This window comes from Rhinolophus sinicus, linkage group LG13 (genome assembly GCF_036562045.2).
Source record: "Rhinolophus sinicus isolate RSC01 linkage group LG13, ASM3656204v1, whole genome shotgun sequence".
In the NCBI taxonomy this organism is placed as follows: domain Eukaryota; kingdom Metazoa; phylum Chordata; class Mammalia; order Chiroptera; family Rhinolophidae; genus Rhinolophus; species Rhinolophus sinicus.
The window spans coordinates 25,521,554-25,548,075 of record NC_133762.1 but is presented as its reverse complement, the minus strand read 5'-3'; the positions used below and the strand labels follow the sequence as shown (position 1 = coordinate 25,548,075).

Here is a 26,522-nt window from a genome sequence, read left to right as displayed (position 1 = left end):
TCGCCCCTCCAGACTTGGTTGGGAGGGTTTCTCAACCTCCGACCTACTGGCATGGGGTCCAGATCATTGTCTGTTGCTGGAGCCATCCGTGCATTGCAGGAGGGTTTAGCAGCAGCCCTCTCTTCTTTACCCACTGGATGCAACAGACACCGTTGCCCAGGACATTGACAACCACAGATGGCTTCAGGCATTGCCAAATGTACCCTGCGGGGCAAATCACCCTGGTTGAGATCCTCTGGTGTAGGCAAAGGGCTTTGCACAGGGACGCCTGATACATAGCAAGTGCCTACTAAATGCCAGCAGTGATAACGCGGTGATCACGGAGCTGAGGACGGTCATTTAGGAAACTCGAGTGTCTCCGTGAGCGTCACGCTAACTTAGGGAGGGAGGGAATTGATGGGAGGAACATGGTGAGCTTGCAGAATTTATGAGGAAGGAGGGAGAATCAGGTCCAAAGCATAGAGTTAGTTCAGAGGGTCCAGATAGGACGAGATAGACGTGCTGACAGCAGCAATGGGTTATGCTTTGTTTCAGCCATTCCTCCCACTTTCTCCTTCCTAACAGACCCCATTTTGCTCAGGCACTACCTCCCCCCACCCCACCATCATACACCCAGGGAAAATGGTGTTCAGCGGAGCTCCAAGGGGTGGGTCCCAATTGTTTTAAACCAATCCCAGTGGCCCCTTTCCCTTTGCCAGTGATTTGTTGAGGTTGCACGTGGAATGCAATTCTGACCAATAATACCTGCTGGGAATTCTGGGAACGGTTCCCCACCACTTCAAAACTGACAGGGGCTTAACCCGATGCGGGATTTTCTTCCTTTGTAAGGTTGGATGATATTCCACTGTATGTAAGTACCACATTTTCTTTATCCATTCATCTGTTGATGGACATTTAGGTTGTTTCCACATCTTGGCTGTTGTAAATAATGCTGCAGTGAACGTGGGGGTGCAAATAACTCTTTGAGATCCTGATTTCAATTCTTTGGGATAAAGACCCAAAAGTGGGATTGCTGGGTCATTATGCTAAGTGAACTAAGCCAGTCATAGAAGGACAAACGCTGTATGATTCTACTTATATGAGGGGTCTAAAATTAATAAAACTCAGAGAAGCAGAGATAGAATGGTGGCTGTCAGTGGGAAATGGGGAGTTGCTATGCAACAGGTATAGTATAAAGTTTTAGTTATGTGAGATGAGTTAAGTTCTAGAGACCTGCTATGCGCCGTGGCTATAGTAAACAATATTGTATTGTTGTGGGGACAGAGTCCCAGAGAGCAATTTCCAGGCTCTCGGCCTCATGTGGAAAGGTGCTGGCTCAGGTAGTAGATGGTCATCAGCTGTGACTGGTAGGCTGTCAGCTGTAACCAGTTAGCCAGTTAGCCACTGATGTAACTGCCGTGACTGCGTTGGTTGGTTGGTTGGTTGGTTGGTTGGCAGGTTGGCAGGTTGGCAGGTTGGCAGGTTGGCAGGCAGAGAAGTGGACGGCGATTGTGGATTGTGTGGATCCTACTTCATGTGTCTCGCTCGGGCCACCAGTGAGAATGTAGTGGTATGACTCCCCTACTGATGACTCTGTGGGTGTTCCTTTTTGACCTCACCATGTCCTGAGTTCTTATGTGGGGAGCGGGACCAGAGACCCTGCGTGACATTCTGCACGACAATTGTATATTTTAAACATTTGTTAAAAGGATAGAGCTCACGTTCAATGCTCTCACTACAATAAAAAAGAGCATTGATAAAACAACATATTGTGGACTTCGCAATGATACCAACCTTTAAAACACTTTATCTATGAAAGTTCTTAAAGGGAAAAAAATAAACCGGCTCTTCTCTCTCCAGTGTTGTTGGGGAGAGGTCACGATGTCTGGAGAAGTGGCAGCCACCTTGAGTCAAGGAGGAGAGCCAGGTGCTGGGCAAAGCCAGAGTCCCAGGACCTGGGTGCTCGCCGATGTCATCTAGCTGCTGAATCAACTAGTCCCTGATTCCCCATCACTTTTGACAGCGTACACGCTAAGTATCCTTATATTTAAAGCGTCTGTAAGTTGGGTTTTTATTGCTCACAGCTGAGAGCACTGGCCACCATGCCAAAGCCCATGGAGGAGTTGTTGTTCCAACTTGCGCTTGACATTTCCCACCTGCCTTCTGTGTAATGCAGAGGGACTCACGCTGCCCGCCAGGGAGGGCGGACACCCAAAATAAGTCTGGGTCCTCATCTGGCTGCCAGACTTATTTTGTGGCCTGCGGATGTACTCCGGGCTTAGTCAGGAGGATTTCCGGAAGGTCCCCTGTCAGCTCTCCATAAAGTTCAGACTTTGCCTCTCTGGGCCTCAGTTTCCCCATCTGTGAACTGGGGGTGGGAATGGAGCCACCTGTTTCACAGGGTGTTTTGAGGATTACATTAGTTATTTCCTGTAAAGTAACAGGCACAATCCCAGGCACATGGTAAGTGCTCAACAAACAGGCTATTAGTGTTATTGCCATTGTTGTTATTACTTGAGGAAGGGGATGAAGGAACTCGGGCTGACCTGACGTGAGTGGCAGGTGTGGAATGAGACTGGCAGCCTCAGGAGGTGAGACTGGGGTGGAAATAAAGGATTCCACCGAAGCAGGTAAAGGAGCTGCAAGGACAAGCATGAAGCCCTGAGACTCGCCTGAGGTAGAAAAGGCATCAGGGTCCCTATCTTGCAAGGAATGTGTCCTTCCTCTTGAAAATGAAAGAAGAAGAGTCCAAGGCAGGCAGGAGGCTGAGGGACACCCCATGTTAACCAGAAACATCCCAGGCAGCGTTCACTTCCTCCTTGCAAAGATCCTGCTGTGTCACAGGCTCTGGGGCCAACTCAGGGCCATGGAGATCTTCCCATGCCCTCCAGCGCGTCCAGTGTTCAGACCGGGGCCTGGGGCTTCCAGCCTCACCCAGCCAGACCTCTCCTCTGTGAACCTGAGCACCTTCCCGGCCCCCAAAACCCATACCTGCCTCTTCCAGGGTACTGGAGGACCTCGCTGTCACCGGATGTATTGAGCAACTCAAGCGAACGTGCACTTTCCAGCTCATGCTAACCACCATTCATTCACTTCCCCTCGTGCTCATCGACCAATTGCTTCCTTGTCACTTCTCAGGGGACACTGTGACCCTTCCTGTAAAGCCTCCATGATGCAGCCCGGAACCTGAGTTACCGTGAGATAGCATCTCCATTCACGTTGGTCCTGAAAGCCCCTGGCCTGCTTCACAGATGGAAACAGAAATGATGATGACGATGGTGATGACAGCAGCTACCGGTTCTAACAGGGTCCCGAACGCGCTCATGTACTAACTTTGAGATGGGTTCTGTGCTTATCCCCATAGTTTAGATGAGGAAAATGAAGAGCAGAGAGGTTGAGTAACTTATTAATAAGGGAAGGACCCACAATTTGAACCCAAGCCATTTGGTATAGAAATTCAGTCATGTTTAGTTAAACATGTAACAAAACACCTTTGTAGAAAAAAAAAGTTAGGAAGAAAAACATTGGAAATTCTATTTTAAAATGTATTGTCCATTCATTCATCAGCTATTTCTATAGTAGATATTGTGTGTCAGCAGGTGCTTTTCACGGGGTACATGGAAGTGAACAAACCGATAAGGTCCCTGCCCCCTGGAGCCCGAGGTCCAGCACATATAGCCCGTCACTTGAGGATGTAAAATGTGACATTGAGACTGCCCACATCTCTAAGAGCAGAACTGTATGAGACTCGCAGGTGGAAGCACTGTGGCCTTTCTGGTTTTTTTACTCCAATACAGTTCTTTCCAGAAAAATACCTTAACCCAGGGCCGCCCCCCGCAACATTACGGTGTTAGGATGTGGGAAGAAAGAGCCGAGGACCACGAGGGGCCTCGTGACATCACGAGAGATACAGGGCTCTGGGGTCAGACCGCTAGCCCTGGATCCCAGCCCGGCCCTCAGCAGTATGTGACGCAGTGGTGGTCGTGTCACCTCCTCTAGAAACCTGTTTCCTCATCCAGAAGTAGGGACAATACGTCCTTCCACAGCCATCATGAGGATGCAGTGCATCGTGTGGAATGAGTTAAAACGCATTTGTAGTTCACTTCCTGGTCAGCACGGGGATTCCAGAAAGTCCAAAGGATGACGATTCATTGTGTTTGCAAACCTCAGCTGGGCTCACGTGAGTGTTACTGGCAGAGGATCCCAGTCCTTTCAACAAGGGAGGTGACGAGATGAAGGCTGTGGGGACCTGGAGGGATGGTCGTGACTCAGTTTCCACTGTGAACACACCCCGCCGTGCCAGAAAGCCGCTGTCCTCCAGAGAAGCCAGCAATCCAGATCTTTCCATCAACCCTCTCAATTTTTAAATGTTTCTGACTAATTAGGAAAAAGCTTCGGCCTGCCACCCCATACCTTCTGGGGTGGCTGTGATAAAAAAGACAGACAGTAGCAAGTGTTGGGAGGATGTGGAACAGTTGGAACCCTGCACTGCTGGCGGGATTGTAAAGTGGTGCATCCACTTTGGAAAAGTCGGCAGTTACCCCCAAAGGTTAGACACAGTTACCATGTGACCCAGCAATTCCACTCCTAGGCAGATGCCAAAGAGAACTGAAAACCTATGTGCACACAAAACCTTGCACGTGAATGTTCGTGCCAGCTTTCTTCATGACAGCCAACAAGTGGAAACACCCGAAGTGTCCATCAGCTGATGAACGGATAAACAAAATGAGGTGTATTCAGACTATTTGGCAACAAAAAGAGTGAAGTACTGGCACGGTCTACGACATGGATGAGCCTTGAAAACATTATGCACGGGAAAGAAACCAGACACAAAAAGCCCTATCATGCCGGATTCCCTTTATATGAAATGTCCAGAAGAGGCAACGCTATAGACACGGAAAGTAGGTGAGTAGTTAGTTGCCAGGGGTTGGGGTGAGCGGGACTGGGAAGTGACTCCTCCTGGGCATAGGGTATCTGGGGGATGGTTCAATGGACGGTGGTGGTGGTTGCACAACCCTGTAAATGTGCTTTAAAAAGCCATTGAACTGTACACTTCAAGTGGGTGAATTGTGTGGTAGGTGGATTAGATCTCAATAAAGCTGTTGAAATAAGAGAAATCGAGCTCTTCGGTTGGCCAGAGTCAACCGCAGGCCAGGCTTTTCCGTTTGTTCCCTGGCCGAGGAAGTCACCCTCCGTTATCCAGGCCTTCAGCTACTCGGAACAGCCTGTTCTCGCAGAGCGGGTGGGACTGCCCCAGAGGCAGAATTTCCTCCTGGGGCTCAGCAGAGATCGAGAAACGCCCTGGAGTGGGGGATGGCTCTGGACACTTCCCTTTTTGCTCCTTTTAAAAATAAACGATGAAATGCCAACAGAGAAAGGTTCTGTTTGTTCACTTGAGCCCCAAATGAAGAGGAAATAGAGCAGGATGACCCTGTGGTTGAGGTCAGCTCCGGAGTCCGCAACGCAGGGCCGGTATCTTCCATTGTGTCCATCTGGGAAGATTCTGGAATTTGGTGCATGTGCATGGCAGGGTGGGGGCTGCTTTCCTGCCCCCTTCCCTCTCGCAGCCTCACCTTTGTGGCTAAAGGGAAGAAGAGGCAGAAACCTGTGAGCATAAGAGAGATGGCAGTGATCCTAGAGCAGGAGGTTCGGCCTGGAGGCTGGGTGAGAAGTTGCTCTCTGACCCTGTGGACCTGAGGGAACACAACCACTGTCAGGCCAGGACCAAGGAGTTAGGAGAGACACCGAGAGCCCTCGGGAGGAAGGTTGAGCCTTTTCTGGGGGTGAGGTGAGGGAGGGGGCTATGGAGAAAAGACCCGGTGAGGCCTTGCCAATCCTGTGTGGCCAAGAGGAGATTCGATAAGGCAAAGGCTGACCTGAATCCTGGCTGCGTTTGTGATTGGCTAACATTCCTTTACTCGTCGACCACAGCTGAGCACCTACTGTGTGCCAAGCACTGTGCTGGGTAGTGGGGGATGATGCATGGTCTCTGCACTCGTGGAGTTGAAGTTCTAGTGGGAGAGGCAGGCAGTGGACCCGTGAGCAACGCACCCAGCACAGAACGCCGTACAGGAGGCTCCTGAGGACTGAGAGGCAGGAGGGGAACTAGAGGGAACCAGGCTGCTGTTTTAGACAGGGTGGTCGGATGGCCGCTCTGGGGAGGTGAGATTTCAGCGGAGTCTTGAGTGAAGTCCTGTCTGAGGCAGAGGAACTGCAAGTGCAAAGGCCCAGAGGCTGGAGAGTGTCTGGTATGACAGAGTCCCTGTGGCTGGGCAGAAGGCGGGAGGTGGATGAGGTCAGGGACGCCACGAGGGGCACCCCAGGCAGGGCCATGCTGGTTGTTCTGAGGATTTGAGCTTGACCCTGAGTGAGGTGGGAGCTGTGGAGGCTTCCGGGCAGAGGAGGCCCTGATCTGATCTGGGTTCTAACAGGATCCTCTGGCCCCAGGCAGAGAACGGACTGAGGGCCAAAGCAGGAAACCAGGGAGGAGGTGACGGCCATAGTCAGAGGGGAGGTGATGGCGGCTGGCCCAGGGCAGGAGCGATGGAGGTGGGAAGAAATGGTCACTGTTTTCTCTCATTGCACAACCTTCCTGCTGCTCAGAGGAACAGGACAGGTGACACCAAGGAGCTCCTACACCCATATGACACCTACACACACACTCACACTCTACATGCATATAGATCCTACACATGTTATACACACATATATATCCTACGTACATATGGGCCCTACACACATATTATTAGGTTGGTACAAAAGTCATTGCGGTTTTTGTAACTTTTTAACCTTTTAAACCACAATTACTTTTGCACCAACTTAATATATTCTATATACATGTAGACCCTACACATATGTTCTATACACATATATTCTATATACAGATAGAACCTACACACACATATATTCTACATCTATATAGTTCTACATATCTATACACACATAGAGTCTCCACCCATATTACACACCTTCTACACACAAAGATTTCACACCTGTAGAAGACCTACATGTATGTATTCTCCATACATACAGATTCAACACGTGTATTATAAACCAAGTGGACAGTGAAGACCACTGCTTGGGGTCAGGGGGCCTCGTGCGCGTCCTGGAAGGGGCACAGCTCTGCCATTTGGGAGTGCGGACGCTGCCGCTCGGGAGCTGTGTGACTCAGGCGTTTTCTTCATCTGTACAATGGGCATGACAATGCCTGCTTCACTGGGCTGTCAGGAGGACTGGATGAGATCACTGTGCATGCAAAGCAGCTGGCCTGGCACGGGAGCTGGCACTGTTCCACAGTCATCACCCTAATAATAAGGTCTGTGCTGGGGCCAAGCAATCCCCACGAGTACCTTCCTGGAACAAGGGACGCGTGGGAAAGGAGGCAGGCCCGCGGCCTCAGTATGCGCAGGAGGGACCCAGAACTACGGCAGAAAGCTGTGAGTCAGTGACAGGCCTAAGACAGTTAATGGGTGTGCCCCCATGGCTACAGCAACGATGGAGCGATGGAAGCCTAGATAATGTCCGGAAGGCAGGTGGATTAGTCAGGCCTCTCTTGCTTCCAAGGGACAGAAACCCAATGCAAACCGGTTTAAGCACAAGAGATTTATTGGGTCACGTAAAAAAAAAAAAGAAAGAAAGAAAGAAAATTCCAGGGGTGTTCTTGCTTCAGGCATAGCTGGATCCAGGTACTTGAATGATATCATCAGTTTTTTCCATGTCTCGCTGGAATATTAATTGAGTTAATTAATATACGTGAACCACTAAGCAGCACTGAACACACCTAATGCTCTATGATATTAGCTATTATTTTATTACTACTATCCCTGCCACGACTATCACTATTAGCTTATTAGTCCAGCAATCCAGAAAAGGTGAGTGCTTTTTCTTAACTGTTCCTATAGAAGTCCCAGGATTGGTTCTCATTGGCGTAGGTTGGGTTGTGCGGCCATCTCAGAACCAAACCCCGTGGGCCATGGCCAGGTTCTGTGACCATCAGTTTCTGTGATAAGGTTCTTGTGATCGTCCTTGAGGCCGGGGTGGGGTCAGCTCTACTCAAACCACATGAACTGAGAATTGTGGGGAATGGTGGTGCAGCAGGCAGTGGGGTTGGCCCAGCACAGCCATCCCCAGGGGGCCGTAATGGGGTCATTTCCCATTCTGCCTCCCCCCCACCCCCACCGAGGAGACACCCTAGACTCCAGTAGTCATTGGTCTTCCATCACCTGGGAGTCCTGAGGCCTAGATTTTTTGCCAGCATGACCTTCTTTGCATAAAGGTGGCCTTTAGAGTTGGACAGACATGGGCTCGATACCCAATTCCTCTGCTTAAGTAGCTTCACTTCAGTTTCCCCATCTGAAATGGGACAATTATCGCACCTCTTTTATCCAACAAATGTCTCATGGAACACTGTATCCACCATTTATTGGGTCCTGCTAGTCTCAGCACTTTCTATGTATTAACTCATTTGACCCTCACAACAGTAGCCCTGGGAGTTAAGTATAACCGTTCCATTTTTACAGATGAGGAAACCGAGGCATGGAGAAGTGCAGTCACTTGTCTAAGGTCACCCAGAATGTCAGAGCTGAGATTTGAACCTAAGTAGCCTAACTTTAGAGCCCCATGACTGTGGCTGAGGCATAAAGCTCAGCGGCTGTCATGTAGTAGGCACTTTATATGTGGAAGCTGTCCCTGAAAAGGTATGTCCCCTCTCCCTGCCTCAGTTTTTCTCATCTGTAAAATGGCCTCGCAGCTTTGGAACCAAGAGAGACTAAAGGGGACAAAGTGACACAGGAGCCTTCGTTTATTTAACAAATATTTATTGAGCACCTACTGAGTGCTAGGCACTGAGCTAGGTGCTGTGAACACAGCGGTGTCTATGACAAACTCCCTGTCTTCTGGGAACTGACATTCCAGTGCTAGGACGGGCAACAGATGAGTCAACAGAGAGATAAACAAGATGATTTCGGATGGTGAGTGCTAGGGAGAAAATAGAACAGGGTGACAAGACAATGGCAAAGTGGTTGAGAGGCCTCTGGAAGAAGAGGCATCTGAGTTGTGTCTTGGAGGAGAAGGGGCCTCCCCGGAAAGCTCTGGTCTCAGGAAGCACTTTCCAGGCAGGGAAAGCCACAAGTGCAAAGGCCCTGAGGTGGGAACTGGAGAGACAAAATTGGGCCAAACCCTGTTCTTGCCGCTGGTTGCAAAACCAAGGCACAGAGAGAGGAGGGGACAGACCCGGGGCCACACAGCTGGCCGAGGCTGGAGCTAGGGATTTGTGATGAAGGCAGTCAGGAGCCGGGACCTCTGCATGCTTCGCGTCCCCGCACCCCAGCCAGAATCTTCCAGGCTGCTAAAGGGGCAGCCTTCTCTTCCCGAGCTATCCCAGCCACTGCAGGGACCCCGGCTGCCCTGTTCCCTTGTTTAATTACAAACAATGTATTTCGCCCTCAATTATGCATCAGACACCCTTGGATCTGCCACCATCTGGTCTGGTCTCACTTCCTGGCGTGGGATGATGAGGCCCAGTGACTGTCCCCAGGGGCTGAGAGGGGCACCTTGGCTGGGAGGGTGCCAAGTTTGGCCTGGCCTTGGTGCTGTGACTGCATCCATCCTCATCTGCAGTGGGTAGGACAATGAAGTGAGGGTCGAGGAGATGATGACGGCATGTGCCTGGCACGGAGTAGCCCTCAACTCCGAAAGGGGCTGGGATGACGTCCCCCAGAAGGCAGGCAGGTCATCCTGTGTCTCAACAGTGTAGCACACAGGGTCCAATCCCACTTCGCTGCAACCTGTGCAGAGTCCTAGAGAGTTCCCGTTTGGCAGATGGGGACACTGAGCCTCTGAGAGGCTTGGGGACTTGCCCAAGGTCCCACAGCATGCGAATGAGGGAGGTGGTTCAGTGCTCGCCTCCAGCAGCTGCAGGCTCGCCCCTTTGCACGCCAGCACCTCGCAAACCACAGTTTTTGACAAGCTGTCGGTTGTGACGGGAATATCCCTATGGTTTACCCGCTGCGAGCTTCGCGCTGGGTTCTCCGTGTGGGCCTGCGGCAGCTGTCATGTCCCGAGGGATTTGAAGTCCTTCCAGCCGAGGAAGGCAGCTCAAGTGAATTATTTTCTGCGTCCGAGTAATCATCATAATAGATGTTAAGTGACAATTATTGAACACTATAGCTATGTACCAGGGACTTTTCACACATCTTATTTTAAAACTCACACACCCTTTTGAGGGAGTGTCTGGTATGCCTACTCGACAGAGGAGGAGCCCAAGGCCACCCAGCGGGAGAGGCAGGATTCGAACCCGAGCCCGCCAGACGGCAGAAAGCCAGGCTTCGGAGAACTGGCTTTGGAATGTGGAACTTTTCCAGTGTCATCCTCTTCTGACCTTTATTTAAGAAGCTAGTGCAAGTGGCTGGATTTCTCTTTTAGAAGCAAGGTATCCTGGGGAGGGAGCATTGGGAAAACCCCAATAGCAAGTGTCCTAGGCCAGCTCCTGGCAGGTGCTTGGGTGCCATGGAGAGGGTGGGAGGTGAGGACGGCAGGGCCCTGAGCCCTCAGGAGCCATAACATGACAAGAAACGTCCTTGGGGACCTGTGTCCAGGCCTCTTAGCAAGCCGGAGGCTTCTGAGCAGCTCTCCATTACTCTGCCTCTCACCCCCCTCAAACATGGCACCGCACCTTCTGAATCACAGGCTCCATCTCCCTGCCTCCACCCCGCCAGCCCATCATGCTCACCTGGGCCACTGCATTGCCTCCCTCTTGGTTTGCCTGCTTCTTCCCTCGCCCCTGTGACCCATTTAAAGGGGTCCCGTTAGAACCTAAGGCAAATCATGTCCCTCCCCTGGTGAAAAACCCTCCAAATGGTCCCCTTTACTCTTAGAATGAACTCCAAGTCCTGTCCTAGCCCCGAGGCCTCACGTGGCATCTCCCAGTAATCTCCACACTTCGGTCGCTCTGGCCTCCCCTTTATTCCCAGAACCCACTCAGCTACTTTCCACTTCTGGGCCTTGGCACTTGCTATGCCCTTTGCCCAGCTTTCTTACCCCACCCCCCCCAGGTCACATACCACCTCATTCTTGGCTCAAATGTCAGCACCTCAGGAAGGCCCTCCTGACCCTCTAGAGCTAAGGTACAACCTGTTTTTCCCACATTCCTCCCTGGCTTCCCGAGAGTCCGGTCCACACTGTGACCGACCAGAGGTGACTTTCTGAACCCTGAGCCAAGCAAGGTCCTCCCCTGCCTCAATCCTCTCTTTGGCTGGACACCCCTCCCCCCAGCCCCTGCTGCAAAGCCCTGGATGAGGCAGCTGCTGCCTGAACCTCTTCGCAGCCTCTCTCTTACTGAGCTGTCCTAGGCCAGGCTCACTCAGCCTGGGGCTGGAACAGTCTGTTGTGGGGGCCATGGGGGCGTCCTGTGCACTGCAGGGCGTTCAGCCGCATGCTCGGCCTCCGCCGCTACGCTCCTTCCCGGTTGTGACAACCCAAAATGCCTCCAGACGTTGCTGAATTTCCCTGGATGTGAGCCAGCCGGCTCAGCTTTGTCTGTGCTGTTCCCTGTTTCGGGGACATCCCCTGCCAGCCCTCTACCGTCATCCTGTTCACTCTGGTCTGTACTTCAGGTCCCTTTCGACACCACCCACGAGGAGCCTTCCAAGCCTCAGGCAGGGTCAGGAGTTTTCCAGATGCTCCCACCATCTGCCATCAGAGACCTGATGATACTGTCTTGTAATTGGTGGGTGGCTTGTCTCACACACACACACACACACACACACACACACACACACACACACACAGCCCCAGGACGTCAGCTCCACAAGGACAGGCACAGTGTCTGCTCTGTTCCTGGTGTAGGGGCTCAGTCCACATTTCACACTGCCTCACCCCTTCTCTGCTTCTCTGTCCCCATTCATCCTGACAGTCGGTTAGTCGTTCAACAACCACATCCCACGTCCACATAATGTGCAGGTGCCAGAGATACTGGAAAGAATCAGATATGATTCTGGGCAGAGCCCGGGCCTTAAGAGACTGCAGGATTGTTTCATCTGGCTGGAATCAGAGGTGGGAGCGAGCAGGTGTTGGGGGACAACAGTGGCCATGAGACGGGAGTGCTGGGCAGGGCCTGGGCCACAGGGAGGAGTTTGTATTTTCCCTGAGTGAGTTGAGAGCCATGGAAACTTGTAGGCGGAGGAAGGACAGGCTGTGACTTGGGTTCTGTCAGGATCTCTCTGGCTGCGTGTGGAGAAGAGACAGTTGGCAGGCGATGGTGGAGTAGAGAGGGAGAGTAGAGAGAAGGCAACTGCCACGGTTTATGTGGGAGAGGATAGTGGCCTGGCCTGGGGGATGGCCGTGGAGAAGGGGAGACGTGGTCCAATTTGAGAGAGATTTAGGGCATACAGTTATGATGGTTTGGATATGGGGGTGTGAGGGGGACACCAAGGAGCCTAGGTCGGGAACCATCTGGAACTTGGCCCCTCACCGCCCCCCTTGCCCCCTGAGCCCTCTACAGGGGCAGACACGGACCCAGCTCTGTACCCCAGGGCCTCTGCTTCCCCTCCAGGCTCTCTCAGGTGTGGCTATGGCTCTCCCACAAACCCTGTGTGACCCCGAGCCAATTTCTTGGCCTTTTCTGGGCCCATTTCTGCCGCATCTATGCATCCTCCTCTCCAGGAAGAGCATGAGGGTGTGGGCAGCACCAGCCCAGGCAGAGAACCTGGCAGAACCTGTCCTGCCAGCCTCACCGCTCCACCCGACTACTCGGCAGGCAGCGGGGGCACGTGGGGCAAGGCCCAGGCAAGAGGACCTGGGTCAGCACCGCGCGTCCTTCACTGACAAGCAGCCTCTGCCCACCCGAGGGCCTTGTGTCCGTCTCCAAGCCCAGGGGCTAAGCCCCAGGCCCAGCTTCACACTCTGAGCCCCACACTCTGGCAGACGCTACCCAGGCCTTGGGGACGAGCAACCCCACCACCGTGTTTCCCCCAAAATAAGACCCAGTCGGACCATCAGCTCTAATGCGTCTTTTGGAGCAAAAATTAATATAAGACCCGGTCTTATTTTACTATAATATAAAACCAGGTCTTATAAAATTATAATATAATATAATATAATATATAAAATAATATAATAATAATATAATATGATATGATATGATATCATATAATATGATAATACCGGGTCTTATATTAATTTTTGCTCCAAGAGACGCAGTAGAGCTGATGGTCCGGCTGGGTCTTATTTTCGGGGAAACACGGTAGCATAGCCTGATGGTGAAGGGCATGGGTGCTGGAGTCAGGGCCTGAGGCACACCCCAGCTCTGCCCCTTCCTCTGTGTGACCTTGGGCCAGAGGACTGGCAGGAGGTCACGCCCCACACAAGTAAGGCTTTTACATGCAGTGGGTATGAGTCCCAGTTCACAAATGGAGCTACATTGTCTTTTGGTTTTTATGTTATTTCAAACTGAACGTAATTTTCATGTTGTGCCATCATTCTGCCAGGCTGGTGGAAACTTCTCTGGTGGTTGATTTCCATTTCTCCCCAGACCCCTTCCCCACTTCGGGGCTCCCAGCCTTTTGTGAGGCTGAGGTATTGGGGACAGGAGTGAGAGCAGGGGCATGCATCCCACCTACAGTGCCCCAAATGGTGCTGGGGCTGCCCCTTCCCATCGCCTGTGTCCTGGGGTCCTTTGGCTGTTTCCTGGCCACTCCTAGGGGCCAGCTGGAGGCGGCCTTTCCAGGATCCCAGATGCGCCTTTCCTACCTGCAGTTCCAGCCTCTTTGGTCTCAGGCCCGGGAGCACACATGCCACTCCTCTCCCTGCCCCCACCCTGGAACCCTGTCTCTGCTTCTGAGTGGGAGAGCCTTGTTCTCTGCAGGACACTTTTTCACAAATATGAGTTCTTCCTGCTCTCCTCGGCTTTTGAAACTCCAAAGCCCGGAAGCTTCCTAGGATGGCTGGACTTGGTATCCCATCCCTTCCTCATCCCTTCCTGGAGGCACCGAACACAGACTGGCCCAGGGCTGCCTTATGTGGGGGAAGGACCAAGGGGAGAAAGGAAGAAAAGCAGGGGTCCCGTGGTGGGGGGTGAGGGGAGTGGGGAAGAGGGGTGGGTAGCAGGCATGGTGAAGAGGGAGGAAATACCAGTTAATGCAGCATTTGCAAACATTTTTGGTCTCAGCATTCCTTTACATTGAAAAAAAATTATTGAAGACCCCAAAGAGCTTTTGTTGGAGTGGATTGTATCAATCAATATTCATATTAGAAATTAAAACAAAGAAATTTATAAAATATTTTTTATTCACTTCAAAATAATAAATGCAGTAGATGTCAATAGAATTGGCATATTTTTGTAATAAATAATTATATATGTCAAAACAAAAGAATGTACTGAGAAAAGTGGCATGAGTGGCACTGTTTGCACTTGTGCAAGTCTCTCAGTGGCTGGCCTAACAGATGACATGGGTCCTCCTGTCTGCTTCTGCATTCGGTCCGTTGTGATATTTTGTTTTGGTTGAAGTAGCTGAAGAAAACTCAGCTTTACGAAGGCACATAGTTGGAAAGGGGGAAATATTGTGGATATTTTTTAATGTGACACCCAAACTGGCCCATGGTAATTTCTTAAACTTGAGTTGCCATGCGGAGTCTAAATACCTATCAATGAACTTTTCAAACTCTTGACACTCATGTAGAATGAGACTGAAAAAGGCAAGCAATCTTGTGAATCCCCCTGAAAGGGTCTTGGGGACCTGCCCAGGGATCCTAGGACCACACTTTGAGAAATACTGAGTTCTCAAAGAAGAAAAATATCCCATCAGGCAGAAAGCTGCTGGTTGACTCGCAGGAGAGACACGCCAGGGTAGAATGAGGAACGTGAGTTCAAGTCCCATTTCACTGCTTCCTGGCTGTGTCCTTTTTCAGGTCACTTTCCTGCTCTGTGCCTCAGTTTCCTCATTTGCAAAATGGAGATAACAGGACCTACCTGGCAGCATGAAAATGATGCACACTTGCTCCCAGGACCCATGAAAACACAGGGTAAAGGCAAAGGACTTGTTCATATCCGTCTTTCTTCCTCACACACTTCTTCCTGCCACAGGACCTTTGTACAAGCTGTTCCGGCTGCCTAAAACCCCTTCCTTCCTGCCTTTGCCAAAGGAACTCCTTCTCACTCTTCAGTTCTCAGCTCAAGTGCTACCTCCTCCAAGAAGCCTTCCCTGACTTCCCGCAGATGTCAAACACCTCTATCAGAGGACCCCAGAGCATGGTTGAAGTTTATATATTTTTTAAAGTCATTAGGTGATACCTGTCTCCCACCAAGCTGTGAGACCAGGTTGATCTTTGCCGTCTGCCATAGTAGTGCTTGGGTGGAATGAATGTTATTGCAAGAATATTAGTCATGAAGCATCTTCTTTGCTGGTACCTTAGTCTTTCCATCATTGGGATGGAAAAGTTGGGCTTCGACAAGTGCCCTCTCCCAACCCCCTACCTTCTCTGCTAACAGCTGGATTGTAGCAAGAGACAGGGGAGGCAAGGGTTTATCTCTGGGGACCCAGCCTCTGCTTGGGTCCCTGTTATGCAGGGTCACCTGAATTCCTCTGGGGTCATGCCCAACCCCCAACAGCTCTTCTCTTTCCTCAGAGCTTCCCTGCCCCAAGCCCACAGCGATCTCTCCAGTGTCCGGGGCTGCTCCCTCTGTCCAAACATCCTGCTCCCTCTTTGCATTCTCCCTTCAAGACTGGCTCAGTCGGGGTTTCCCCTCCCCATGTCCATGCTTGGACCATGTCCCTGTGTCCCTGTCATCAAAACACAAGTCACATTGCCTATTTGTTGTCCTCTTCCATCCCCCACCCCTAACCAGGCAGCACACTCGTCAGGGAAGGGATTGTTCATCTTTTCCCCTTCAGGATCAGGCAATGAGCCTGGTATACAGGAAGTGTCCAATACGTATTTGCTGAAATGACATGGAAGCAGAGGTTTGGGAGGAATTTCTGTCACCAAAGAAGGTTGCGTCTGTTAGTTTGGGGCTGCAAGTCATAGAAACAGAGCTCAAACGGACTTGACTGTAGAGTTCCTGGCTCCCATAAACAAGAAGCCTAGGAGAATGTGGGCTTCAGGCTTGGTTCGATCAGAGCGCCAATGCTTTTCCTCTGTGTTTCACCCAGCTCTGTGATTCTGTGTGCTGATGTTTTTCCCCCTCTGGCTGGCTTTCTTCATGGGGCTAAAATGGGTACAGCAGTTGCAGGCCTCACTCTCTTCAGACACAGATCTCTCTGAGTGGCTTCTGAGGAGTACCTGAAATGTATGTTTTCTGGAAACTCACAACCCTGAGTCCCCTCTAGACTCAATGGACCAGACTTATTACATGTCCATCCTTGAACCAGTAGCCATGGCCAGAGGATGAGATTTAGAAAATTAGCTTAGGTTTGAATCCAGGAAGACAGTCCGCTCTCCTCAAAAGGACGGTACAGCCTGAGGAAGGTGTGGCTACTCCCCAAATTGGAGCAGTTACCCCGAGAAGAGAGAGGGGCAAGAGAGTCAAAGCATACACCCCCGGGGTTTAATTATATTAAAATCTGGAGGGGAAAATAAGAAGTTTTCTTTGAGCAAAGACCAATCCAGGAATATCTTTGCCGATGTCTAGGTATTTCACCAGAGCCTTGTAGCAAAGGCGAGAAGGTAACAGATTTCTCTGCTCCCTGATTGAATTCCACTGACTGAAACCCACAGCCAATTCACAAAGCAACAAATGACTTTACCGAGTATTTTTTAATGTGTTTGTTTTTCGATTATGATAACAATACATGCTTGTTGTTCAAATATTTAAATAATGCAGAAAAGTATTTAAAACAGTGGTTCCCAACGGAGGGTGGTTTTTGTCCCCCGGGAGACATGTGGCCAAGTCTGGAGACGTTTTGGGTTTGCATGACAGAGGGGGTAGATGTGCTACTGGCATCTGGTGGGTAGAGGTCAGGGATGCTGCTAAACATCCTCCAATGCTCAGAACATTCCCTCAAAACTAAAAGTTACCTGATCTCAAATGTCACTAGTGCTCAGGTGGAGAAACTCTGACTTAAAGGAAAGCAAAAACTACTGAAAATCCCACCCCCCAGACATAAACACTGCTGACGTTTTGGTAAACCTCCTTTGGAATACTCTTTAATATACATGCGTGGGCACACACAACTTAGTACAAACTAGATCATGCATGTGAAACTATTGTTCTCTACAGTATGTCGGTGACATCTCTCTCTATTGTCATTTTTAATTTGTGTTTTAAATTAAATACAAATTTTTATATTTAATTTTTAATACGGTATTTCATTATGTAAGTTTACCATTGTTTACTTAATGAACCCTTTTGGGTTTTTTCCCTCCGTTTTTCGCTATTATTTTTCAATGCTGTAATGAGCACCATTGCCCATAGAGAATTCTTGGCCTATTACTATATCCTTAGGATAAATGCCCCAAAGTTACATTTCTGAGTTGCTTTACAATTGCTGCCTATTGAGCGTCATGGCGCACACTGCCATTCTATGCCAATCTGATAGGTGCAAAACGACAAAATCGTTGTAGGTTTTATTTGCATTTCCTGGATTACTGGCAGGGTGGATCTTGCCTCCCTATGCCTCCCTACCTTGTGTACTTCTTCCTTTGTGAGTAGTCAATTTATAATATGGTGTTTGCTTTTTCCTATTGTTTTGCAAGAACTCTTTGTATATTAAGGATATTAACCTTTTCTAAGAGTTCCATAATTGATTTCAGAAACCTCTTTTTCTTTCTTTTCTCTCTTTTTTTTTTTTTCAGTTCCCTTGTGCTTTCGAAGGATGTGCCTAATGTTTTGGCAAGCGTTTCATGAATTACATTAGGAAATAACTTTTGTAACAAACCTATTTAACAACCATTCTTTGTTCCCGCCTCCCGATAATGCTGAGAGCCACAGCGGCAGCCTTTGCCCAACTCCCTGTCATTAACCCTTGATCTTTTCCTGCTGAACAGCAGATTGCTTTCCGGAGTTGGGAACGCAGTTTCATTTTCACCTTCCCACTGATGGAACTGCTGCTGACCCGGTGCCAGACGGCTGTTTACATAAGAAACGATTTGATTATATTGTACAACCAATGGCAGCCTTTCTCAGAAAGAAGAAGCCAGAAGCATGTAATCAAAGCCATTAACTGTGTACAAAGAAATGCAGCCCACTCTAAATCTCCCACCAACCATAATAAGAGTTTTCCAGGGAAAAATAAGGACTATGGTTTCCTACTAAAAACGTGTTAAGGGAAAGACGGAAAAGGAGAGCGTGGCTTTAGCTCAGTTGTGCGCTCCAGTCAGACCAGCCTTGATCAGATCCCAGCTCTGTAGCTTACGATCTTTGCGACGTTGGGAAAGTCACCTACCTGACCTAAGCCTCTGTCTCTTCATTTGTAAAATGGCTATAATAATGTCAATGTCAGAGAGTTATTGAGAGTGTTAAAAGAGACAATGCAAATGAGCTCTTTCTTAGAATGTGTTCACCCACAAGGAATAGAACAGTTGACAAAAGGTAGCAGAAAAAAAGCGGGGGATAGGGGTGCATATTTTATTGTCTTTTTTCTTTATGTCAAGAGAATAGATATTCAGAGGTGCTAAACAAACCTTTGGAGATAAATTAGCAGCATGACGAATTCAGCCATTATGTCAATCACCTTCAGACAAGTAAAAAGAAAAAAAATGGGGAGGGGGAATTCATAATTTCATCTAATAAGGTTGTTTAAGTCAAAGGCATGAAGATGCAAACAAAAGCTCACGTTCTTTCCATTTTCCTCTTCTGCTGTTCTCAGCAGTTTATGGATACCTCTCCTCATGGTTTCAAGGTGGCTGCTGCAGCTCCAGGCATCACAACACAGATATGATACAATCAAGTCAAGAAACCCAGGTCACAGCCTAGGGTGGAGAGAAAATGCTCCTCTTACCCCCCACCCTAAGGGCTGTAACCTGGGATGGAGGGGTATCTCCTCCCATGTGTTTCCTTTTATGAGCGAGAATATTATCCCCAGAAGCCCTCTTGCAGACTTCCTATTGGTCAAGATTGCATCACATGCCAAATTCCAAACCAACCACTGGCGAAGAAAATGAGAATTACCACAGTTGGCTTAGACCCACTGTACTTCACTCTGTGGCTGGAGAGGGGAGTGGCCACTGTCCCTGAGCACCTGGGTAGATGCACATCCAACAAAACTGGAGTCCGATAGCAAAGATGTGAGTGGGCAACCAGCGTGTCTACCATAAGCAGAGTTCCTGGCATACATTAGGTCCCCTAAAGGCCAGCATTTGGTGAGCTCTGGCCTGGGAGTCCATGCATAGAAGCACTACAATTGGCCAGGGGACCCCTGTGCATGACAAACCCCTAGATCCAACCACCCGCTCACCGTGTCCATTGGGGTGGCTTGTAGGAACTCAAATCCAACACACGGTATTTGAACTCAGGGTCTTCTTTTCAAATTACCTCCCATCCCCAGCCCCTTCTGTTATTGCTCACCTTGTTCAAGCCAGAAGCTGGCTGGTCTTTGAGATTCCCAGCGTTCCCTCCCCATCTAGGGCGGCGTTTCTCCATCTCGACCATCATCTTCCACCCGACCCTTCTTGTTCTCCTTGCTGTTATCTGGGCTCCTCCGCCTGTACTGTTCCCTCTGCCCGGAACTCTTCCCACTGCTGCTCCCCCATCACCCTTCTCAGGGAAACTCCCCCAAGTCAACCCCCGCTTTACATCCCCTCACAGCCCTGCCTGCCTCCCAGCATCGCCCTTATCACACTTCACGTTTATTTGTGTGACTAGTTGGCTCATGTCTCACCCCACTGGGCTGCAAATTCTCTAAGGGTAGGAACCAAGTCTGTTTTGTTCACTGATAATCCTTAGTGCCTGGCACATACCAGAACCTCGACTTTTTTCAAATAAATGGAAAAAAAAAAAAATCCACTGCTTGCCCTGTAGCCAGAGAGATCTGAGAAGCAAATCTAATCACCCCACTCTCCTGCTCAAACCTCCCATGGCTCCCCTTTACCCTCAGGGTATTGAATCCAAAGGGTTCAACATGGCTTTTCCAGGCGCTTGGAGGTGGATCTGTCCCCCATCAGTCTCTACACTCCAACCACCCTCAGCTTCTTTAGGTCCTGCGAAAGCCCCATGCCTCTCTTGCCTCTAGATTTCCATAGGATTCTGTGCACTATGCCCCTGCCCAGGAACTTTGTCTGGAAAAAATCCTCCTTCTCATTGTCAAACCCCCATTTAAAAGTTGCCTCCTCTGGGGATCCCTCCACACCTATCCCCACCAGGCCAAGTTAAACACCTCTGAGGCTCTCCAAACACATGTTTACTCCTCTGTGTAAGTCAGGCTGCCATCTGAGCTGCTATAACAGAGACCCACAGTGGCTCAATGCGGCAGAATTTTATTTCCAGCATGGGGATGGAAAGTTCAAGGTTGACTGGTTGCTTTAGTTCTGTGGGATCATGCTAGAAACCCAGGTTCCTTCTAGCTAGTTGCTCTGCCATCCTCATTTCACAGCTTCTAGTGAAGTCCAAAATGGCTGCTCGAGTGCCTGCATCACATCAACATTCCGGTCAGAAGGAAGAGAGGAAGGGTCACTTCTTTTAAAGGCATGACCCAGACATGGTTTCACATCATTTCTACTGACTTGTCCAATTGGCTAGAACTTAGTCATATGACCACAGCTAATTGCAAAGGAAGCTGGGAAATATCATCACTATCTGGGCAGCTAATATTCCAGAATTCTCACATGAGGAGGAAAAAGGTGATGGAGGTTGGTGAACACTAGTGGTCCCCACCAGCTCACCCTCAGCGTTGAGCACAGTGTTACCTGGTTACTCATGCATCAGCTCAGCCAGACTGAGCTCCCTGAGAACAGGGACCATGGATGGTGGGCATTGTTGCATCCCCAGCAACTAGCAGTGTGCCTGGCACATGGCAAGTGAGAGTGCATGGCAGAGGCCGGAAGTGCAACCTGGAGAAACTGAGGCAGGACCCAATTCAGTTCCACACACGTTTTCTGGGTACCTATTACAGGTCAAATCCTGGGGTTCACAGCCTGGTCCAGGTGGTGGGGGCAGCACAGCTGGCCTGGCCCAGCAGGACCCCAACAGATACTGAGTCTGGGGCTGCAAGATCTTGCCTGCTAGGGGAGCTGAGGAGTCCGGGGCACTGGTCCAGAAACAGGGCAGAGTCCACAGCCAGCAGGAGGAAGGCCCAGGAGTGCCCACAGGTGGGGCAAATCCCGAATCCTGACCCCACCTACCTTGGGCCCACCGTACTTCCTGCCCTACCCCAACTTTATCTGGCCTTGGGCCTAGGGCTGGGCCTCCTGGACCCTTAGCTGCTCTCCTGAGAGGAGTGGGGGCAGGGCCCTCCTCCCGTGAGCAGCCCAGGAGCCTTGCCGTGGGAAAGGCCTGAGAGGAGCTCTGCAGATTCCACTCCCAGGTCCAAGGGTGTCTTAGGAAGGGAGGGAAAATGCTCCCCTCTCCCTCTACCCTCGGGCTGTTACCAGGGATCGAGGGGAAGCAGGTTTAGCTGAAAGAACCCGGGGTTCAAGTCCCAGCCAGATGCTTTCCACCCGTGTGTCTTCACCACGGTATCCCTATGTGTGAAATGGGTTTCTGCAGCCCAGGTTGGCTTCTCAGGTTGGTGTCAGACTCAGATGAAGGGGCCTTGAGGCCTTGGGTCCTATAGAGAAAAGTTGGTTATTAGTGTCATTAATAGGCTATTGCCAGGCCGAGGCCCAGAGAGCGGACAACCCACAGCCCGAGCACTGTCTGAGGCTTAGGTGCAGAGCGAGACCTCAGAGCTTGGTGAGTGGCTTCTCACTGAACATTAGAAAAGAAGACAACTCGGTCTAGGTGGCCAAGGGCCTGCATGGTCTGCTCCCCATCTTTACCTCCCTGACCTTGACTCTCACCTCTATACTCCTCATCGCCCCCCCCCATTGCTGTGTCCCAGCCAGCCTCACTCCTTACTGCCCCTCAAAGTGTCCCTTGCCTTCGTGCTCGCTGTTCCCGCTGCCTGGATCCCCCTTTCCTGCTGCTCCCGCTTCTACTGTCCACCTAGAGGTCACCGCCTTACTCTCTCCAAAGAGCCACCGCTGTCCCAGGGGGCTGCCATACTGCACTAGCTGATTGACTTCCCAGCCCTGATCAGCGTCATGATAAGGACACTTTAAGAATCCTGTTCCTGTTCATTCCCTTTTTTTGCTCCTTTACTCTCTGTCTCCTCCCAGTGAGGGCCTGGACCTTGTCTGTCCTGTTCCCCACTGTACCCAGAGCCTCGCATGAGGCCTGGTACATGGTAGGTGCTCAGTAAGTATGTGCTGACTAAGTGGTACGTACATATAGGAAGGGTCAGGGAGCTGGCATTATTGAGCACCTACTACGTGTTGGCCACATTAATTATTTCCTTCCAGTCTCACAACATCACTACCTGGTCAGAAATATTACCCCCACGTCCCAGCTGGGGAAACTGAGGTTTAGAGTCATGAAGTGACTCTACTGATGGCACTCCCACAGGAAGGGGCAGGTCTTGGAACTGAAGCCACGCTTCAGACTGAGGGAAATATTTGCCACCCAAATACAAGAATCTTGAAGGTCATAGGAGGTTTGGGTGCCCACATCTATCTAAGCTCAGTAGTTGTACACTTTAAATTAGAGGTTCTCAACCGGGGTGATTTTGGCCCCAGGAGACACTCGCCAGTGTCCTGAGACATTTCTGGTTGTCACGACTAACATCTGGGGTGGAGGCCAGGGAAGCTGCTAAACATCCTACTATGCACTAGACGGGCCCCAAATACAATGTCAACAGCACCGAGACTGAGAAACCCTCCTTAAATGTATGCAGTCTATTGTACATGAATTAGATCTCAACAGAACTGATTTAAAAAAAAAAAAAAGATATTTATACCCTGAATAGAAAAGAGCACATACCAATCAGCAAGGAAGAAGCAATTAAGTCGAAAATGATGGTGAGATCCTTTAAAAAGGCAAATTAACACATCAGAAAATACCAATTGACAATACATACATGACAAAGGCCTTTGCCTCCATACTAATCAGGGAAATGCAAATTATAACAAAAATAATGATTTCCCCCCTCAATTACTATGGGAAAAAAGCCCATTTAAGTGACAATATCCTGGCCGGTGAGTGTGGGAAGCAGGCCCTCCCGTACACAGTGGGAGGGCCTGAGTAAACAGGCAAAGCCCTAGTGTTGATATGGCAACACTTCCAGACCGTTAGAGTAGACACATGTGTCTGTCCGAGGTTCCAGCTTTGTGGAAGTACGCATGAGCATAGAGGGTGCGTGAGCATGTCCACTGCGGCATCGTTTAGCAGACTGAACATTTTGGGGGGAAGGCGAAACTAACTGTGGGGCTGCTATAGTATCCCATGGAATACCGTGCAGTAGATCACATTATGAGAAGGCAAATCTCTAAATGCAGAGTGTCAGCTGAATAAAAAAAAGCAAGGTGCAAAAGCACATTTATAGCCCATTTCCATCCAGGTAACACAAAACAAATCCGAGGCAGATCCACTAGTGTTTGCCCATCATCCGCCACCTTTTTTCCTCACTAATAGGACCCCGATTTTGAATGGGATGGCAATGGGGCCAAAGAAAATAATCATCCTCCCAGCCCCCCTTGCAGGTATGTAGGTACAATGGGGTGGTCATGTGACCCGATTCTGGTCAATGAGATGTAAATAGAACTCTACCACGTGTCCTTGATCTAAGGGGGGATGTGGCCCACCCCTGGCCCCTTCCTGCCCTCCTGCCGGGGCTGAGCAAACCGTGGCAGGCTGTGAAGCAGCCTTCTACTGCCATGAGTCTGAAAGTCACACAGCAACGTGGGAGACCAGGAAGCTGGCCATTGGTGACGCTCCTGAACGAGTTCACCTCTGGACTTTCTTTTCACGAGAAAAATGGAGCCTCCCACAGGCAAAGCCCCTGGAGTTACTTGTTACCGTGTTTCCCTGAAAGTAAGACCTAGCCAGACCATCAGCTCTAATGCATCTTTTGGAGCAAAAATTAATATAAGACCCGGTATTATATTTATATTTACATTTATATTATATTATATTGTATTGTATTATATAATTATATAAGACCTGGTATTACATTACATTACATTACATTACATTACATTACATTACACCCAGTCTTATAGTTAAATAAGACCGGGTCTTATATTAATTTTTGCTCCAAAAGACTCATTAGAGCTGATGGTCTGACTAGGTCTTATTTTCAAGGAAACACGGTCTGTGCAGCTAAATGCAATCCTAGAGATGTAATAAACTCACAGTAGGGAGTGCGTTGATAGAGCCTTTTGCAACAGAACAGTATTCAGCTATTATTTGTATAGTTGGATATTTTTTAAATTAAAATAGAACTCAAATATAGCTCAGCTGGCGAGGGTCTGTGGCCTTGATGTTCCTTTTCAAACAGTGTTTGCCGATGGACTCAGGTTCTGACCCACGTAAACATGCCCGGGAAACTGGAGGGGCACCAAGAGGCTGGCTGCTCCGTTTTCCTGATAAGAGGACTCGGGCTGCATCTCTGACTCCAGAAGGGACACTCAGGGGTCAGCCCAATCTTGGCTGCCCCCACTTCCTGACCGGACCTTGGGGCTCTCCAGCCCAGACATGCAACCCCCCAGGCAGTAGCCTGGCCACCTCTCCCACTGGTTTGTCCTCCTCTTCCCAGAAGCAGGGCACTCCCTTTATCTCGGGCCAAAGTCCCCCAGGGAAGGGGATGGAATGTCACCTGTCATCACGGGGTTGATGAGTCACCTCCTCCTGGCTGAGGGCCACAGCAGGCCTGATTTCTTTTTGCCCCCTGCCCCAGCCTTCCCTTTCAGGTGGAGACGGATGGGTATCTCACCCTTAAAATCGTGACAGTGACAGCCACCATCTCGGGGTGCTGAGCTGGAAGCAGGCCCTGGGAGGTTGAGGACACAGCTTGGGACTCAACCCCCTAGGTTCAAATCCTGGCTCCAACATGTCCTAACCTGGTGGCCTAGGGAAGTCAACTAACCCCTTCCAGGGCTCCACTCATGCATTCAAGAAACCTGTATCAAGCAAACACTGACACACGACAGTGAGCTGCTGAGTATGCTGCCATGGGCACCCCAGAAACAGTCCTGCCCTGTGGGCACAGTGGTGGGAGACATTCAAAATCAATGCTGGTAATAATGTCTATAAAATGTAAAATGTACAATTCCACGTGTCCATTGGTGACGATGCCACAGAGAGAAGGAGGGCAAAGAATGCTAACGAAGGGGCTTGTTCATTTTAACATGGTGGTCACGGGAGCCTCTGGATAATTCCCATCTGAGCATGGACCTGAGGGAGGGGAGAGAGGAGCCAGGTGGTTCTCTCTGGGAAGAGAGTCCAGGCTGAGGGAACAGCAGGTGAAAAGGTCCTGGGGCTGGAGGGGAACGGCCAGGGAGGCAAGGCGGGGGCAACCGCGCAGGACCTGTGGACCACTGTCAGGACCTCGTCTTTTACTCTGGGTATCATGGGAGCCACAGGAGGGTGTGAGCAGAGGAAAGACGTGATCTGACTTCCTTTGGGTAGGGAGAAATGGCAGAATGGGGCATAGTTTGGAGGACACGACAGTCATCCAGGCAAACATTTGGTGACTCACCCCCAGGATGGGGTTTTGGCGGTGGGGGCGAAGCAGAGGGAGGGAAGTGCTAGGATCGGATGGCTTTTAAAGGCTTATGGGTGAGAAAGAGAGGAGTCAGTGAGGACAGTAAGGCTTTTGGCCTGAGGCTCTGGAAAGAAGAGGTGGCATTTTCCGAAGGGAAGACTGCAGGAGGTGGGGGTCATGCGGGGAGGATGAGAAGTTCAGCTTCCTACCTGGAGGTCTGGAGTGCCGGTTACGCACGTCGCGTCGCAGAGGGATATTCAAGTCTGGGTTCAGGTGAGACTCCTGGCAGGAGATGTATGTTTGGAGATTTTGAGCATGGAGCTGGTAGTTAGAGACTCAGTTTCTTTGTCTTTAAAATGGGATTAAACAGCATCTGCTTTGCAGGGTTGCTGTGAGGCTGAGTTAAGCATTGAGAGGCCCCAGGCAGGTAGCAAAATGCAGGTAAATGTCAGCTCTAACAATTACATACCCAAATCATCATCATTGGTTTTACAGATAAGGAAATGGGAGCTCAGAGAGGTTGAGTGACTGATCTAGGGTCACACAGCCAGCAAATGGCACAGCCGAGATTCAAAGGCTGAATTTGGTCTTGCTCTTGACCTTCCACCCTGCTGCATGCACTCCTAGCACCAGGCCCTTAGATCCTGACTGACCAGACTGGGGGAGCTCCCAGTCGGGTGCGGAGATGACCCCCAGTAGAAATGCCTCCAGGGCAAAATAGTACTTGAGCCTGCCCCACTAGGGGCACCAACTAAACAGAAGGAGTGCTAATGAGGCAGTAGAGCCTTGTGGTTAAGAGACACACTTAGTGCTAGAACGCCGAGTCCAAATTCAGCTCTGCCCGTCACTATCTGTGTGACTCTGGATATATCACTC

At 50.1% G+C, this 26,522-nt stretch overlaps 1 long non-coding RNA gene across 2 annotated transcripts in view; it reads left to right on the top strand.

Annotated features, from left to right (window-relative positions):
* Nucleotides 1-26,522, top strand: part of LOC109444591 (uncharacterized) — a 212,080-nt gene that overhangs the window by 155,049 nt on the left and 30,509 nt on the right. Inside the window, exon 1 of one of the 2 annotated variants that reach the window (XR_012491268.1) lies at nucleotides 2,799-4,884. The exons of the other annotated variant lie outside the window; for it this stretch is intronic. This is a non-coding gene — a long non-coding RNA (uncharacterized LOC109444591). Of the gene's footprint in view, nucleotides 1-2,798; nucleotides 4,885-26,522 lie in introns of those variants that run through there. 2 annotated transcript variants of the gene reach the window in all.